Genomic DNA, 16,730 nt, shown 5'->3' on the forward strand with positions numbered 1-16,730 from the left:
ACATTGTTATCTCCTGGCTCAAAATTTCTATTATGCGAGTACAGCTTTCATTCATTCTGCTTTCCAAATCACAGTAATAAAAATGTAGTGATCAGAATCTTAAACAGGGAACATGCTTCAAAGTCATATTCATATGTGTATATATATATATATATATATATATATATATATATATATATATATATATATATATATATATATATATATATATATATATATATATATATATATATATATATTTTATTTTTTAAAAGAAACTAACAAAAAACAAGGTAGTATTTTTGGAGAAATAAGGGGACTGTAGGGGAATATGGGTCAGTAGGGCAGACAATAAACATATAAAGTATTTGAGCCTTAGGACCTATTCACACCCAAGCATTTTTCTATCGTTTTAGCAGTTGAACAGAACATGCCTAAACTGTTTTAAAAGTTATTTGGCATTGTTTTCAATGACACTGTTTTCTCCTAAGCATTTTAGCAGCAAGCAGTTTAGAAAAATTTCCGTATGAAACAGCATTTGTGCATTTTCTGCCAAACACTTGTTTGATTGAAATCATTGGTAACGATCATAAAATGCTAGTAAAATAAAACAAAGCATTTTGAAAGCACTTTTATAGGAAGTTACCACCTCTACCTGGAATAAAACAACTCATTTTGTTGCGCACGCACATGTGCCGAGCAGCTAGTAACAAGTATTGATGGGAAGTTCAAGTGCACACATACCTTGCCATCAAGTGACAAGAATTAAAAAAATGTTATAGGTATACATTGTGACAGATATCCAGGGACCTTGCCCCACCGGAATGCCGGATGTACAGAAATACTTCAGTGGCAGTGTTTTCCTTGGGCCACATGGGGGCAGCGCCCCTGGGTTGTTTGGGGGCCACTGAGATGGGTGATCCAACCCTATGCTCCAGCCTTGGCCACCACCAGGGGGCACCTGGATAGCCCTTGAACTTGAACATGCAGCACCGCAGGCACACTTGGGAGTGCTGCTGAAAGGAGGACAGAATTCCCTTGCAGCACTTCCAACACACCCGGAAATGCTGCCGGATGTTAATCAGGGGCCACCTGCGACACATCTGGGGACTGATTAAAAGAGGCTGCCTCACTCCAATCAGGGAGCCGGAGTTGGGAGGGAGAAGGATGGAGCTTGCCAGTGAGGATTTGGAGGCAGCCAAAGAAACAGAGAGGAGTCCTAAGAGACTGTGTTTCGGTGATTGTGCACTGTATGTTCTCTAGGGAGGTGCGGGTTATAAATAAACGTGTGTTATTGAAGACTTTCTGTGTCAGCCTGTCGGTGTCTGGGTCCAACATGTCCACAACATGTAGTTTTAATCAGGCTAAAGTTTAGTACATTAGTTTTAAAATATTGGCAGAGTGGTAGTGCAGAGCTGGCATTCCTTTCTTGCTCCGTTAACTGAACAAGGTTTGGATGTTCTGCCTGTACATTTTTGGATTGATCATGTAAGCTGGAGTTCATGTCAGGATGTTGTAATAAAGTTATTTGATAGATTTTTTTTTTAAGTGAGTAGAATTTTGGTGTGTGAAGTAGAGTAGAGAAAAAAAGAGAAGTGTTCTTGTGTAGCTCAGTGCTGTATCTCCACTGTTGTATTATTAAAGAAATAAATATAATTGGCAAATAGTCCACAAACTGGGGTGGCCATCTCTTTGTGCCTTTCCACACATCGAAGACTCAGTCTGCTACACTACCGAGGTCCCCCGCAAGCCAAGAACGGACGCCGAATTCTGGTAAGGAGAGTAGCGGACTCTCAATACCTGCTCTTACAATCAGTACTGTATTTTTAACTTAGTACTATTACCTGTTTTCACACTGAATGCTGAAAGTGTATCAGTAATACATTTCAGTCAAGAAAATAATTTAGTACTTTGTGAAGTAAATAACATCCACCCCTTTTTCTCATCCCCAGAGCTCCCGGGTAAAAACTTACCACTGTGCCACCAACTCACACTGTTTCAAAATATCTTTAGTACTAAGGTGTTGTACCGTGTTAACGATTATGAATGTAGTGAAAAGTCAAGCAAAATGGCACCTTTTATTGGATAACTAAAAAGATTACAATATGCAAGCTTTCGAGGCAACTCAGGCCCCTTTTTCATGCGAGATGTAATCAAAATATCTTTAGCAAATAACTGAATTAAAACTAAACAGATACTTTATTTATAAGTTTCTGTGCTGGATTGCATGTAACATACTCTTTTCTGCTTGGTTGTGTGGTTGAACCTGTGAAAAAATCAATGCACCATCACATTTGTTTCTTGCCTTTCACCCAGTGCTGATGTAATGATAACGGTCTCCCTGTAACCCTAAGCTGGGCAAAATAAATTGACCACCCATACATTCAGGACTGAATTTCTATGAATACAACATATGCTCTTTTGAGTTGATTACTGCTCTTCACGATCCCAATCCTCACTAGCTGTAATTAGATGACTGGTTCACATACTTGCATGAGGTTGCACCAGCAGACAATTTTTCTGCAAAATAACACAATATTTTTTTTTTCACATATCACTACTTATTGACATCTATGTGTAATCCTGGAATTTTTTCACTACACCACCTTCTTCGTAGAGACGCAGAATTGTCCTTTCGACTCCCTTAGCTGCAGATCATAGTGAATGTGCACTCAAGGCGCTGATGACACCTGCTCTTCAGTACTGTGATTGCCAGGGTTAAAAGCACTAAAATCACAGAAGACATTCTGGAAATAAAATAATCACTTCACAACATGACAACACCTTACAGAACAACCTATAAACTACAAATGATGCCAATCATATTTGCCCTGCAAAACACTCTTTGAAAACACTACAATTCTTGAAATATGCTTGAAAAACACCTGCAAGCACCCAAAAAAATCCTGAAAAACACTTAAAACACTTGCAAAAAGTTGTTAAAATCTTGAAAGATTCTAAATAAATGCTGGACGTTTACAATGCTAAATGTGAATGGGCCTTCTAATGGAGCAAAGGCAGAATGACCACTTGACAGTCACTACTCAGCAAGATGAGAACTATAACTAGGAAAATAAATCAAATAAATAAACAAATAAAAATCAATAGCATCCATTATTCAGGGAATCGCCCAGCTGGAAAACAGTTAAAAAAAGAAAGTAAAAGAAAGGTAAATTTATCTTGAGCAACATCTGCTTAATACAGAGCCCTATCTTCAAAAGCAAAAGGCTTTTTGAACCCAAATCAAAACCAAAATCTTTTTACACTTTTATACTTAAATAAGTCTAGGTTCTCACAATTTCAGAGTTTCATCTTGTTTATTTGCTGCTCTCTGTTGTTTCTCACAACTGTTTAGCCATGTGTTTTTTCTTTTTTTTCTACTAATTGTCATTGCTATAATTTATTAGTACTCAGTTTCTGGAACCCTGTTCTATATTTGTACTACTGTTTCCATGGTGTTCTGCTGATTTTGTCGCCTAATCGATCATTACACACGGAAGGTACTGTTTAAATTTTCATATCATTTGCAGTAATATACTGTATGCTGGTCACAGAAGTACCTTTTTATAAGATATAATAGTACTTTCATGTCTGCCTTGCTTGAAATGTCTGTACACTAATTTGAGTTGCAAGGAAAAACTGACAATGGTCCAATGAGTAATCCATAATCTTGTTATTAATCCCTTAACGCGCACACGTACCGGTCCCGGGACATTACAGCGTTTTGACGACGTTACAGCCATGTGTGTATGCCCCTCTGCCATGCACCTCGACATATTACACATCAAATGAAACCTCAAAGTCTCGTCTTTCCGATGATATAAACTATTTTGACACACAACAACCACAGCACTGACACTAAAGCCTTTTTTACAGAGAGGTAAATACTTTTAAGAGTTGACTTTCCCTACCTTTGAAGACCCCCTGCAAGTCAAACATCAATATTTCCGAGCAGTATTGGTCTCATTCTGTCCGTAAGGCTCCAGCGAATATAATCCAGTAAAACAATTAGGTCCAAAACATACGATAGATCCTCAAGGGGACAAAAACTCCAGAAACCGTCACTTAACTTGAGACTAGCTCCGACATTTTTTTTCATTTCCATTGATCAAATCAGACGTAATTTGTTTCTGTCGGCGATAACCATGCTAAAGCATGTTACACGGAAGTGTTAGCTTCTGATTGACACCTAAGTTGGCCAATTACGAGGGGTCTGGGGGGTGACTGGCACCTCGTATAGCCAACGAGTGCCACAGACAGCTGAACAATGACGTACAACTCCAACCCTGGTAGAATCGACCAGTTTGATTGGACGCTGTAAGTGACACTCTCATCTTATAGTCAATGAGCAGCGGAACACATTGATATGTAACATGCCATGCAAAACTTGTAAACAAAACCGAAGGGAGCCTGCGTAACCGGCATTTCGCCAGTCTGCAGACGTGGTGTGTAAATTACGCATGGTTGGCATTGTGAGTTCACCAAGTTGTTTCGCTTCGTAAATATGGATAAAAGTACAGGTAAACGTACAGAAAAACAGAAATACACCGTCAATGAAGTACTGGAGGCATGTACGCGGCGGGACAGTGACGAATCGGACCAGGAGAAGTCTGAGACAGAGAGCGACATTTCTGATGTGGACTCAGTAACTGAGGACATGTTTTTGGACGGGATGGACACCATGCTTGATAGGTAAGTGTGTTTTGATTGTGTTTTCACACTATTTTACATAAAAATTAGATTGGCAGACACTACAGTATGTACAGTGACAAATAAATAATGACACGTTTGCTCACTTTTACAGGCAAAGTGACCCTGATTGGGAGCCAGAAACTGTGTTGGCTGAAGTCCATGTTGAAACGGATCAGTAAGTAATAAAGTTTTTGCCCACCACATGTCTTCCCAGTGATAATTAGCTTCTTTGGGATTGGGTGTGGTCTGGTCCGGGGGCTTGCGGGGGTTGAGTTTCTTGAGGCTTTCAGGACTGAGAGGGTGTGGGGGGTTTTAGTGAGGTGCCTCCTGGGGAGTTAGAGGTGTGAATGTTCATGATGATTGGATTAGTGGAGATATCAGGACTGGCTGATGGCCCATCAGAGTGACTGGAGAACTTTCCAGACCTATGAAGGAGGTTGTCTTTGTGCTGTCAGGAGTAGTATAGTAGTACTTGTTTTTATATTTGTTTTTACATATTATATATAAGATTATAATCGTTTATTGTTGTTGATATTACTTTTTAGACCATCTTTAGAGCCAGCACCAGAACCAGGTCCTTCCTCCAAGACTCGTCGGTTGACAACAACCAGAAGAGGCAGCAGACAGGGGAGGAGCAGAGGAACGGGACGTGGTGCCTGTGCTAGAGAGCCACCACCACTACCTGCAGAGGGGAAGTGGCTTGATGTTGAAGATCCAGACATCACACCTACCCACCCCCCCTTTTGTCCTACAAGGACTCCTGGACCCCAGATAATCAGCACGTCAAACTACACTGTGCTTGAACTATTTCAGCAGTTTTTTACAAGCACTGTGTTATTGACTATTGTGGCAAATACAAATGTGCACGGCAGATCCATTTACAGCACATGGACAGACATTAGCATTGAAGACCTCTACTCTTTTCTGGCAGTTGTAATTTACATGGGCCTCTTGAAAGTACCTGCACTTACTGAATACTGGAGAAAAGGCAGATTATACAGTCTTCCATTTCCTCACTCAGTCCTGTCAGGTCGAAAATTTTTTTCAATTGTTCACGGGCTTCATCTAAGCAGTCCAGACGAGGATGCTAAAAATGAAAGGAAAAGAGGCACTGCTGATTTTGACCGCCTGGGCAAGATCAAGCCCATCTACAGCGACATTAGAAATGCATGTCGTCAGAACTTCCAACCAAATCAGCATATCTCCATTGATGAGAGAATGGTTGCTTCAAAAGCTTGAGTGGTATTCAAACAATACCTGAAAAACAAACCTGTTCGATGGGGTTACAAGCTGTTTGTGCTTGCAGATTCTCAAACAGGCTACACGTGGGACTTTTTTGTCTATGAGGGCAAAAGTGCAGGAGCATGCAAAAAGGGGTTGAGCTAGAACTCAGAACTTCAGTTATGACTCTTGTCAACCCCTCTTTATTGGGCACAGGGAACAAGCTCTTCGTGGACAATTTTTATACAAGCCCAGTTCTGTTTCAGGATCTCCTGCAAAAAAATATAACAGCCTGTGGCACTATCAGGACAAACAGACAGGGTTACCCCAAAACTACTGTCAACATCCTGGACACCAAAGCTACCCGTAACAGTATCAGGTGGATTCGGAAGACCCTTTGCTTTTTGTCCAGTGGAGAGATACCAGAGATGTCTTCATGTGCTCCACCATGCACACCGCCCATGGAGAGGAGACAGTGCCGCGTAGGGTGAAAGATGAGGCAGGCCGTTGGACCAAGATAGATGTCCCCATTCCACCAGCCATCAAAGACTACAACAAGTGTGTATAATATAACATGTATTTACCCCCTGTTGAAATAGTATTTGTATGTCACTAATATATTTGCAATTTTTTTTAGGCACATGGGCGGAGTCGACCTGTCGGATTCACTTATCAGCTATTATGAGGTTCTCCACAAGACAAAGAAGTGGTACAAGACTTTTTTTTACCATTTTGTGGATATCACCATTGTTAATGCCTTCATATTATACAAAGCCCAGTGCAAGGCAAAGGCAGTAGTTCCTGTGCACCAGAAGGCATTTAGGGAAACCCTAGTCTTGGAGCTAGCAGCTGCGGGATCCACCATGACAGCACAACAAGAAGAAAACAGGGAAGACCATCATCATTTGGTGCACATCAGCAGTGGTGGGGACAAAACTCATGGCCAGCTGAGGTGCAGGAGGTGCCAAGCAAAAACCCCTGTAAAATGTTCTACATGTGACATGCCCTTGTGCTTTCTGCCTACTAGGGATTGCTACAATCAGTGGCACATGGAAAAGCGCTGAGCTGTGTTGTAATTGTTTGCAAAAAATGTATATAGTTTGTGTGCATCTAGAAGAGCATTTGTTTATTCATTTTATTAAAACTCTTTTCAAATATATATATATTTTGGCCCATAACACTTGTTTTGACTATTTTTATATTGTATTGTGTGTATTTTTTATTGTTTTTATTATGAAACATTATGATATTTATAATATTTAATAATATAATTATAAATATATAATATTTATAATATTAATATTATGAAATATCTCCTCCTTGAACCGTCACCTTATCGTGGTGGAGGGGTTTGCGTGTCCCAATGATCCTAGGAGCTATGTTGTCCGGGGCTTTATGCCCCTGGTAGGGCCACCAAGGCAAACTGGTCCTAGGTGAGGGATGAGACAAAGAGCGGTTCAATAAACCTCCAATGAAAATAAAACTGTGGACGACGTTTTCCCTTGCCGACGCTGGTCACCGGGCCCCCTCTGGAGCCAGGCCTGGAGGTGGGGCTCGATGGCGGCGCCTGGTGGCCGGGCCTGCACCCATGGGGCTCGGCCGGGCACAGCCGAAGAGGTAACGTGGGTCCTCCTCCCCATGGGCTCACCACCTATGGGAGGGGCCAAGGAGGTTGGGTGCAGTGTGAGTTGGGTGGTGGCGAGGCGGGACCTTGGCGGTCTGATCCTCGGCTACAGAAACTGGCTCTTGGGACGTGGAATGTCACCTCTCTGAAGGGAAGGAGCCTGAGCTAGTGCGCGAGGTGAGAGGTTCGGCTAGATATAGTCGGACTCACCTCGACGCACAGCTTGGACTCTGGAACCAATCTCCTTGAGAGGGGCTGGACTCTCTACCACTCTGGAGTTGCCCGGTGAGAGCGCCGAGCAGGTGTGGGCATACTTATTGCCCCCACTGGAGCCTGTGCATTGGGGTTTACCCGGTGGGCGAGAGGGTGGCCTCCCTCCGCCGGGTGGGGAAGGGTCCTGACTGTTGTTTGTGCGTATGCCCGAACAGCAGTTTGGAGTATCCACCCTTTTGGAGTCTCTGGAGGGTTGCTAGAGGGCATACCTTCTGGGGATTCCCTCGTTTTGCTGGGAGACTTCAATGCTCACGTGGGCAATGACAGTGAGACCTGGAAGGGCGTGATTGGGAGGAATGGCCCCCCCGATCTGAACCCGAGCGGTGTTTTGTTATTGGACTTCTGTGCTCGTCACGGATTGTCCATAACGAACACCATGTTCAAGCATAAGGGTGTTCATATGTGCACTTGGCACCAGGACACCCTAGGCCTCAGGTCGATGATCGACTTTGTGGTCGTGTCGCCGGACTTGCGCCATATGTCTTGGACACTCGGGTGAAGAGAGGGGCGGAGCTGTCAACTGATCACCACCTGGTGGTGAGTTGGCTTCGATGGTGGGGAAGATGCGGTCAGACCTGGTAGGCCCAAGCGTGTTGTGAGGGTCTGCTGGGAGCGGCTGGCAGAGTCCCCTGTCAGAAGTAGCTTCAACTCCCACCTCCGGCAGAACTTCAACCACGCCCCGAGGGAGGTGGGGACATTGAGTCGAATGGGCCATGTTCCGTGCCTCTATTGTTGAGGCGGCTGACCGGAGCTGTGGCCGCAAGGTGGTCGGTGCCTGTCGTGGCGGCAATCCCGAACCCGTTGGTGGACACCGCGTGAGGGATGCCGTCAAGCTGAAGAAGGAGTCCTATAGGACTTTTTGTCCTGTGGGTCTCTGGAGGCAGCTGATAGGTACCGCAGGCCAAGCGAACGCGGCCGGTTGTTGCTGAGGCAAAAACTTCGCGCATGGGAGGAGTTTGGAGAGGCCATGGAGAACGACTTTCTGACGGCTTCGAGGAGATTCTGGTCCACCGTCCGGCGTCTCAGGAGGGGGAAGCAGTGCAGTGTCAACACCGTATATGGTGGGGATGGTGCACTGCTGACCTCGACTTCGACGCTAGGGTCGGTGGGAGGAGTACTTCAAGACCTCCTCAATCCCACTAACATGCCTTCCAATGAGGAAGCAGAGCCTGGGGACTCTGAGGTGGGCTCTCCCATCTCTGGGACTGAAGTCACCGAGGTGGTCAAAAACTCCTTGGTGGCAGGGCCCGGGGTGGATGAGATCGCCGGAGTTCCTTAAGGCTCTGGATGTTGTAGGACTGTCTTGGTTGACACGTCTCTGCAACATCGCATGGACATCGGGACAGTGCCTCTGGATTGGCAGACCGGGGTGGTGGTCCCCTCTTTAAAAGGGGACGGAGGGTGTGTTCCAACTATAGAGGGATCACACTCCTCAGCCTCCCTGGAAAAGTCTATTCGGGGTTCTGGAGAGGAGGGTCCGTCGGATAGTGAACCTCGGATTCAGGAGGAACAGTGTGGTTTTAGTCCTGGTCGCGGAACAGTGGACCAGCTCTTCACCCTTAGCAGAGTCCTGGAGGGTGCATGGGAGTTTGCCCGACCGGTCTACATGTGTTTTGTGGACTTGGAAAAGGCATTCGACCGTGTCCCTCGGGAATCCTGTGGGGGTGCTCGGGAGTATGGGGTACCGGACCCCTGATAAGAGCTGTTCGGTCTCTGTACAACCGGTGTCAGAGCTTGGTCCGCATTGCCGCAGTAAGTCGAGCCCGTTTCCAGTGAGAGTTGGACTCCGCCAGGGCTGCCCTTTGTCACCGATTCTGTTCATAACTTTTATGGACAGAATTTCTAGGCGCAGCCAGGGTGTTGAAGGGGTCGGTTTGGTGGACTCAGGATTGGGTCACTGCTTTTGCAGATGATGTTGTCCTGTTTGCTTCATCAGGCCGTGATCTTCAGCTCTCTCTGGATCGGTTCGCAGCTGAGTGTGAAGCGGCTGGGATGAGAATCAGCACCTCCAAATCCGAGAGCATGGTCCTCAGCCGGAAAAGGGTGGAGTGCCCTCTCAGGGTTGGGGGAGAGATCCTGTCCCAAGTGGAGGAGTTCAAGTATCTCGGGGCTTGTTCACGAGTGAGGGAAGAATGGGCGTGAGATCGACAGGCGGATCGGTGCGGCATCCGCAGTGATGCGGCTCTGCATCGGTCTGTCGTGGTGAAAAAGGAGCTGAGCCGTAAGGCAAAGCTCTCAATTTACCAGTCGATCTACGCTCCTACCCTCACCTATGGTCATGAGCTATGGGTAGTGACCGAAAGAACGAGATCGCGAATACAAGCGGCTGAAATGAGTTTCCTCCGCAGGGTGTCTGGGCTTTCCCTTAAAGATAGGGTGAGAAGCTCAGTCATCCGGGAGGGGCTCAGAGTAGAGCCGCTGCTCCTCCGCATCGAGAGGTCAGATGAGGTGGCTTGGGCATCTGATCAGGATGCCTCCTGGACGCCTCCCTGGTGAGGTGTTCCGGGCACATCCAACCGGGAGGAGGCCCGGGGAAGACCCAGGACACGCTGGAGGGACTATGTCTCCGGCTGGCCTGGGAACGCTTTGGGATTCTCCGGAAGAGCTGGAAGAAGTGGCCGGGGAGAGGGAAGTCTGGGCCTCTCTGCTTAAGCTGCTGCCCCCGCGACCCGACCTCGGATAAGCGGAAGAGGATGGATGGATGGATTATGAAATATGAATTTCCATAACTAATAGAGTGACACTGTGTGTAAATATATACCTTCCTCTAGGTGTAAGCTTTCAGTAGAGCCCTCATTGATATCTGTGGGTTGAAGCATTCAAAAGCTATTGCACTTTTTCCATACGTTCCCAAATTTGTCCAATTTAGATAAACCATGGGTACCCCTAAAAAGCAACTGGACATGCCCACATAAAAACTGGTGTAAAAATGTCATTTTTACAGGTATTCTTTTCAAATTTGAAATGTGAGTAGTCAACAAGTTATTCTGTTGGTACATAGTGTGTTTCTGTCCTCACCTACCTAGTGCAGCTTTATTTTCCTTTATTTTCACAAAAAAACTTAGGCGAGAAAAAAAAAATTCATTTTTTCTGTGAGTTCTAATGTGCATAACTTTTGATCAGTCACACCTACACTAGAGAATGTTACCTTTACAAAGAGACCAAACATGTGTTTATACTCCAGATAGTTCAATAACAGCAATGATTCTAATTTGGAGAGGTCAAATTACAGGCGATTTAGCAAAAATGACCCCGCTTGATAAGGGGGATTGTGTGCTGCATAACAACCTAAGTTTAAAAATTCAAATGCTTTTCTGTCACTTTGTAGTATTCTAGTATACTATTACTGTGCGGGGTGCCTTTTACTAGGGCAGTTTAGGTTTGCTAATTCACTTATATGGTAAGGTAAATTGTCAATAAAACAGAACTCAACTCTTTCATCATGTTGTGGTTCATTTTCACTAGGGCACTACTATTCAATGAATGCTTTAAAGAGCAAGACAGCAATGTAAACCTTATACCAAAGGTTTATGTCACTAGATTAGATCTTAACTCATTCAGTACAGTCCAGAAAGATTCTGGAGAAATGGCTGAGACAGCATGTTATACAATACCACTACCATAAAACACATACAAACATATGCAATTTTTATCTAATGATGCTTTAGTCTATGAGAGTTATTATAGAAGTATTATTCAATTTGTGCAAGTAGAACATTAGAAAGATTCAAACAAGCTCATACCATTCATCTCAACAAAGCTTGCCAATCCTATCCACTTAGTTCTTCCAAAATAACATGAAGTTAAGTTTTCAAGGTCCCTACTGTTCTACTGTCTACCACACTCCCACACTAACCACGTGTCTATGGTTCTCTGTGTGAAGAAAAACGTACTAATGTATGTGTGAAATTTAATTCTGAACACTTCAGTCACGTCTCATTTTATTTTTCTTTTGCTTAAACTGAAAGACTCATCTCTTTGAATCTTTCCTTGTTAATTCATCCCATGTAGCCCTGGAATCAGCCTGTGTGCTCTTCTCTAGACCTGTTTTAGCACCACGTATGTCCTTTTTGTAGCCTGGAGACCGAAACTGTACACAGTACTCCAGATGAGGCCTCACCAGTACATTATAAAGCTTGAGCATAACAGCGTTGGACTTGTACTCGACACATTATGCTATATAACCTAACATTCTGTTAGCCTTCTCAATGGCCTTAGAATACTGTCTGGAAGTTGATAGTTATTAGCCAAAATCCTTATCATAAAGTGTAATTTCAATTTTCATACCTTCCATTGTGTATTCAAGTCTCATATTTTTACTTCCTATGTGTAATGCTTTGTATTTACTTGCATTAAATTTCATCTGCCACAAATTTGCTCAATCCTTTATGCTGTCCAAGTCCCTTTGTAATGATTGAACATGTTCTAGATTACACAAGCCAATCCACCTAGCTTGGTATCATCTGCAAACATAACCAGCTTGTTATTCATATTTCTTATCTAAATCATTTATATATATATTAAAAAAGCTATGATCCTAGCATTGACCCTTGAGGGACACTGATCTTAACCTAATTCCGATACTGTTCCACGCGCCCTCTACTTCTTTTGTTTTAACCAGTTTTGCACCCATCTACACATTGCACACTGAACACCTACTTCTTTTAGCTTGATGTCCAACCTCTCATGTGGCACCTTATCAAATGCTTTCAGAATGGCAAGATAAATAAGATCATATGCAGAACCCTTTCATATACTTTTGTTGCTTCCTCATAGAATTCCAACATGTTCGCAAAACATGATCTCAATTAACTGAACATTTGCTGACTGTTCAGTAAAACTCCTGTTCTTCCCTTGCTCAGCCTTATTCTTAATAGTTCCTGCCACTGATTTACCTGTGATGCATGCAAAGTTTGAACTTTCTTCTCATACAGTACAGTATGTTAGGATTTGTCTCTGAGAAATCTGGTTTTTATGACAAAGATATGCTTGTCAAACTTAATTAGTGAGTCTAAATTGGCTCAGTGGAATTAAATATGGAAGAGTGTGTACGAGTATGTGTTGCGATCACCTGGTATCAGATCCAGAGTTGTCTTTTTATCTTGTGCCTGATGTTGTCAAGATAGGCTCTGACTCTCAAGGCATTGAACTAGATGAACAGGGTATGAAAAAAAATGGATGTATGTGAAGTTGTGTTTAAGTCATTCATTAAATCTCACTAGCTTTGGTGGTAGGAAATGAAAAAAGCTACATTACAAATGCTAAAATATTTTTGTCTTTTATGTTATTTATATTTAAAAATGTATATTTATATAAATATGTGATTTATAGCATATGAAATGTTGTTCTATCTGCAGTAATGAAAAGTCTAATGTCTCGGGCAAATAGTAGTTATACTAGAAGTTGATATGATGAATACTTTATATTCTAATTAAAATATTATTTGACTTGGTTAGTTGTAAAAATAATAAAGGTGAGCGGTTTAGCTACATTTTTTATTGCAGGATAAATTGCCACATTATATCACTTCTTATTCTTGGCCAAGCAGATTTTGTGAAAGGTCACAGATGAATCATTATATATTCACATTGCCATTTAGTCAATAATTTGTCCATAAATGAAACTTTCACCTTTTCCATGCTTCATTGTTGAAATATTACCACAATGGATGCATTACCGTATTCCATTAAAACAAGTATGTTTGATATTCTGAAAGTACCTCTGCACCACAAGAACATTCTTAGAAAAAATTGCTTAATTTTAATGTTAGGCTGCTTACCTACACATTTCATTAAGTGTGCTGCCCTGGTCATTTAAACAATCATAACTCGAATGTAAAAATAATAATGATAAAAAAACGCAGTTAAAAATGCAGTTAAAATAGTCTGATTTAAATTGTTATTGTAATGCCAATATGTAGAATAAAATTTACAAGTTGTGAATATTTTGTATGAATACTTACATTGGGCTTAAACCTGGTTCGGGTCCTATCTTACTGGTAAACACTTCAGTGTCTTTCAGTTACTCTTTCTCGTCTACTGCTCCTGTTACAGTAAATCTTGTGTTCCTCAGGGATCCATTTTGGGTCCTATTTTATTTTCCATATATCTTATTCCTATAGGAGCTATTTTCAGAAAATTTTATATTTCTTTTCACTGTTATGCTGATGACACACAGGTTTATATTCCTATTTGTAAACCTGCAATTAATCAAATGCACAATTGTCTTTTTGAACTAAGATGCTGGATGGCTGACAATTTTCTTGATCACAATCACTATTAAAACAGAAATGCTGATAGGTGGTCCTTTTCCCAAAACTCAAATTGGTTTAGAACTTCTCGTCTCTTTCGCTGACTTTTGCTGCAACAACAACAACATTTATTTATATAGCACATTTTCATACAAATGATGTAGCTCAAAGTGCTTTACAAAATAAAGAAAGAAAAAAGAAAAAATATAAAAATTAGGCAATACTAATTAACAAAGAATAAAGTAAGGTCCAATGGCTAGGGAGGACAAAAAAAAAAAAAAACTCCATCTCCAGCTGAAGAAAAAAAAAACAACATCTGTACAGGTTCCGAGGCCATGAGACCACTCAGCCCCCACTAGGCGTTGTACCTAACATAAATGATCTTAATCAGTCCTCATGGTTTTCAGGCTTCACGTGTAAGAATTAGACGATGATGGTCATGTCAACCTCTGGCATTCACTCCATCAATGAAGGGACTGCATTGTATCTTGATCAGGTGGTGGTGGCGCAGATCGCCACCACAGAAAACCGGAAAGAGAACAGCAGAGAAAGTAGGGGTTAATACGGATTTTCAAGCCATGAAAAAAAATTACAATTAAATATAAAAACAAACCTCAAGTCCATAATCTTGGTGTCATTTTTGAGAAACAGATTAACTCTGAAGTCAAGAGTTGCTTTTTCCAGCTTCGTCTTTTAGCTAAGTTCTAACTTTTTTTTTTATCTCTTAGGGATCTTGAGAAAGCTACTTTTATCTTTTCTTGGCTTGATTACTACAACTCGTATTCTCGGATCAGCCAATCTCTGATTTGCAGGTTGCAGTTGGTTCAGAATGCTGCTGCCCATTGTTTTGGTCGGGGAAAAAGAGTTTGATTCTTTTTCTCCAGTATTAGCTTATTTACATCGGGTGCCTGTTAGTTTCATAATTGACTTTAAAATGTTGTTGCTAGTTTTTAAATCAATACATGGGTATGCTCCTGCCTGTTTACCTGAATTGTGTGTTTTACATCAGCCATCCACAGAGCTTAGCTGTGCCGGTCATTTCTCTCTTGCGGTCCCTCACACAAAGTGTAAAACTAAGGCGAACAGGGCTTTTGCAGTTGCTGCACCTCGTCTGTGAAACTCTTTACCTCATTACATTAAGAAGTCACCTCCAATTGAACTGTTTAAAATGAGATTGAAGGCACATTTCTATTCTCTAGCTTTCAGTGACCTTCACTGATACTGATGGTTGCCCTATTCTTAGTCATCTTCTGTCTGTATTTCATTTAATTGTACTTTATTTCTATTTATTTTATTTATGTTCATTGTATGTTTTAATTTAGAGCACTTTGGCTACTGCATTACTGATGTTGTTTACAATGTGCTCTAGAAATAAATTGACATTGACATTAAAATATGAAAGGTTATGATGTACTATTTTAGGTAAAGAACAGTAATAATGTAAACACTAGATTCATTATTTTTGATTAACTGATGATAAATACTGTGAGCTTACAGTGTTCAAGGAAGATGCTTAACCAATTTTTTCTTTTCTTTTGTTTTTGCAATTTAACTTCTCATGTGATTTGTGTATGATATCTATAGTCCTTAAGAAATTCCTGGTCATGCAATGACATCTTTTTCTTTATATCTAATGTAAGTAGCTTACACTTTGAACCAGACATCTCTGGGCATTACTCTCAGCAATAATTACAGTGGGCGATTAACATATGAACTTTTATAATACAATTACAAACTAATAAATTAATCGAGTAAATAACGGCAAAGCCATAATTAGTCCCTGCTGAAAAATACATTTCAGTGAGGGCATCTTTCCTTGCATAGTGTTCTGCATTGATAAAGAAAAGCAATATTAAAAAATAAATGAATGGCAGATATTGATAAAAAGAAAAGGGAGTTTAATGAGAGAATGAAATCCATTAGTCTTCAGGGTCTCACAATAAACAGTAAGCACTGCTGCCACCTGGGTTAGGATTCCTCATCAAAGACATTGTGTTAGCTTTGCAAGTCTGCTTTGGTTTTCCTTTCACACCCCCAAAGAAATATAATTATAAATTAGCCTTTTTGTGGGTGTATGCATTTGTAAATCCTGTGATGGACTGACAGGCAGTCTAGCACTTTTTTCTTTTTTGAGGTCAGTACAAAATTAGACAATATAAGATACAATTACAAATATAGTTATTTTTAAAGAAATGTAATCCATTTATCTATCTTGCACTGATTCAGGGCCATGGGGGCAGAGACTACTGTGGAAAGACTAGGCATGAGACAGCAACCAACTCTCGACAACTTGTCAGTTCACGAAATGGCGCACTCCCACGTTCACTAATTTGATATTCAATGACAGATTGATGATTGATCAAAACTATAATGCTTCATATGTTATACTCCCTACTGAATAAAGAATGCTTGCGCAGATGTAATATTTCTGTTTGTCATATGGCCATACAGTATATTTTCAGATTTGCTCATTTGAACTCATTGTGTCGTCACTAAACATCTTTGAAGTTATACCTTTCAAACTTGTCAGATTTAAGAATTTCTGTTGGTCAATTTCGTATATGCTTTAGGACATGATGAGTTCTAATGGCATATCCAAAGAAATAACACTTAAGAACCTTGTTATGACTTGTCTCTAATGCTTCCCCTTAGCTAATGTTCAGTTGACTTTAAGTATCTTTAAATGTGCCA

Source organism: Polypterus senegalus, chromosome 8 (assembly GCF_016835505.1).
Source record: "Polypterus senegalus isolate Bchr_013 chromosome 8, ASM1683550v1, whole genome shotgun sequence".
In the NCBI taxonomy this organism is placed as follows: Eukaryota; Metazoa; Chordata; class Cladistia; order Polypteriformes; family Polypteridae; genus Polypterus; species Polypterus senegalus.